Source organism: Arachis hypogaea, chromosome 17 (genome assembly GCF_003086295.3).
Source record: "Arachis hypogaea cultivar Tifrunner chromosome 17, arahy.Tifrunner.gnm2.J5K5, whole genome shotgun sequence".
Taxonomy (NCBI): domain Eukaryota; kingdom Viridiplantae; phylum Streptophyta; class Magnoliopsida; order Fabales; family Fabaceae; genus Arachis; species Arachis hypogaea.
Window position 1 is genome coordinate 46,299,088 of NC_092052.1, and position 3,143 is coordinate 46,302,230.

Here is a 3,143-nt window from a genome sequence, read left to right on the forward strand (position 1 = left end):
TTGCTCTTCAGTAACATCCTCATTCTTTTCAGAAGAGGAATACTCATCAGAGCTCATGAAGGGTATAATGAGGTTCAATGGGATCTCTATGGTCTCTAGATGAGCCTCAGAGTCCTTTGGTTCCTCAGGGGGGAGCTCCTTATTGATCACTGGACATCCCAGGAGGTCTTCCTCCTTGGGATTCACGTCCTCTCCTTCCCTTACAGGTTCGGCCATGGTGCTTATGTCAATGGCCTTGCACTCTCCTTTTGGATTCTCTTCTGTATTGCTTGGGAGAGTACTAGGAGGGGTTTCAGTGATCCTTTTACTCAGCTGGCCCACTTGTGCTTCCAGATTTCTAATGGAAGACCTTGTTTCATTCATGAAACTTACAGTGGCCTTGGATAGATCAGAGACTAAGTTTGCTAAATTAGAAGCATTTTGTTCAGAGTTCTCTGTCTGTTGCTGAGTGGATGATGGAAAAGGTTTATTAGTGTTAAACCTGTTTCTTCCACCATTATTAAAGCCTTGTTGAGGCTTTTGATCCTTCCATGAAAAATTTGGATGATTTCTCCATGATGAGTTATAGATGTTTCCATAAGGTTCACCTAAGTAATTCACCTCTGCTATTACAGGGGTTCTCAGGATCATAAGCTTCTTCTTCATGAGAAGCCTCTTGAGTACTGTTGGATGCAGCTTGCATTCCATGCAGACTCTGAGAGATCATATTGACTTGCTGAGTCAATATTTTATTCTGAGCCATTCAGAGTATCAACTTCAAGAACTCCCTTCTTCATAGGCATCCCATTACTCACAGGATTCCTTTCAGAAGTGTACATGAACTGGTTATTAGCAACCATGTCAATGAGTTCTTGAGCTTCTGCAGGCGTTTTCTTTAGGTGAATGGATCCACCTGCAGAAGTGTCCAGTGACATTTTTGATAGCTCAGATAAACCATCATAGAATATATCCAGGATGGTCCATTCTGAAAGCATGTCAGAAGGACACTTTTTGGTCAACTGTTTGTATCTTTCCCAAGCTTCATAGAGGGATTCACCTTCTTTCTGTCTGAAGGTTTGAACATCAGCTCTAAGCTTGCTCAGCTTTTGAGGAGGAAAGTACTTGGCTAAGAAAGCCGTGACCAGCTTATCCCAAGAGTTCAGGCTGTCTTTGGGTTGAGAATCCAACCATAATCTAGCTCTGTCTCTTACAGCAAAAGGAAAAAGCATGAGTCTATAGACTTCAGGATCTACTCCATTAGTCTTAACGGTATCACATATCTGCAAGAATTCAGTTAAGAACTGAAAAGGATCGTCAGATGGAAGTCCATGAAATTTGCAGTTCTGCTGCATCAGAGAAACTAATTGAGGTTTCAGCTCAAAGTTGTTTGCTCCAATGGCAGGAATGGAGATGCTTCTTCCATGTAAATTGGAATTAGGTGCAGTAAAGTCACCAAGCATCTTCCTTACATTATTATTATTTTCGGCTGCCATCTCCTCTTCCTGTTCGAAAATTTCTGAAAGGTTATCTCTGGATTGTTGTATTTTAGCTTCTCTTAGTTTCCTTTTCAGAGTCCTTTTCAGGTTCTGGATCTGCTTCAACAAGAATGTTCTTGTCCTTGCTCCTGCTCATATGACAAAGAAGAGGGCACAGAAAAATAATAATAATAATAATATGGATCCTTTATACCACAGTATAGGGATCCCTGTGTGAGTAGAAGAAGAGGGGGAGACAAAGAATGTAATATAATGGAAGAAACACAACTGTGAGGATGGCAGAGATGTGAGATGAGATGTTAGGATATGAATGAATAAATAGAATAAGATGGGGGAGGGATAATTTTCGAAAAATATTTTTGAAAAAGAGTTAGTGATTTTCGAAAATGGTTTTTGAAAAATGTTAGTATTTTTTCGAAAAAAATTTTAAAATTAAAAATAAAAATAAGAATAATTAGTTAATTAAAAATAAATTTTTGAAAAAGAGGGGAGATATTTTCGAAAATTAGAGAGAGAGAGTTAGTTAGGTAGTTTTGAAAAAGTTAAGAAACAAACAAAAAAGTTAGTTAGTTAGTTGAAACAAATTTTGAAAAGGTGAGAAGTTAGGAAGTTAGAAAAGATATTTTGAAATCATATTTTTTGAAAAAGATAAGATAAGAAGATATTTTTGAAAAGATATGATAGAAATTAGTTTTGAAAAAGATTTGATTTTTTTTAAAATCTCGATTAATGACTTGATTCATAAGAAATCACAAGATATGATTCTAGAACTTAAAGTTTGAATCTTTCTTAACAAGCAAGTAACAAACTTCAAATTTTTGAATCAAAACATTAATTGATTATGTTATTTTCGAAAATTTGATATAAAAATAAGAAAAAGATTTTTGAAAAATATTTTTGGAATTTTCGAAAATAACTAAGAATTTTTAAAAAGATTTGATTTTTGAAAAAGATTTTGAAAAAGATAAGATTTTCAAATTGAAAATTTGATTTGACTCATGAGAAACAAAAAATTTTTTGAAAAAGTCAATCCAAAATTTCGAATTTGATGAGAGAAAATGGGAAGGATATTTTTTTGATTTTTGAATTTTTATGATGCAAGAGAAAAACACTAAAAAGATGCAATGCATGAAATTTTTTTTGATCAAAACATGTGATGCATGCAAGAATGTTATGAATGTCAAGATGAACACCAAGAACACTATGAAGATCATGATGAACATCAAGAACACAATTTTGAAAAATTTTTAATGCAAAGAAAACATGCAAGACACCAAACTTAGAATTCTTTAATGCTTAAACTCTAAGAATTCAAGAATGCATATGAAAAACATGAAAAGACACAAAACAAAAAATCATCAAGATCAAACAAGAAGACTTACCAAGAACAACTTGAAGATCATGAAGAACACTATGAATGCATGAAATTTTCGAAAAAATGCAAGATGCATATACAATTGACACCAAACTTATAACATGACTCAAGACTCAAACAAGAAATAGGAAAATATTTTTTGATTTTTATGATTTTCTAATTTTTTTGGTATTTTTTCGAAAATTATATGAAAAAGAAAAAATAAGGATTCCAAAATTTTTAATATGAATTCCAGGAATCTTACATTCTTAGTCTAAAGCTTCAGTCCAGGAATTAGACATGGCTCACTAGCC

General features: G+C 33.7%; 1 non-coding gene across 1 annotated transcript; it reads left to right on the plus strand.

Moving 5' to 3' along the window:
- Nucleotides 1-968: 968 nt before the first annotated feature.
- Nucleotides 969-1,076, plus strand: LOC112767618 (small nucleolar RNA R71). The gene has a single exon (XR_003185060.1). It is a non-coding gene; the product is annotated as a small nucleolar RNA R71 (small nucleolar RNA).
- Nucleotides 1,077-3,143: the final 2,067 nt, after the last annotated feature.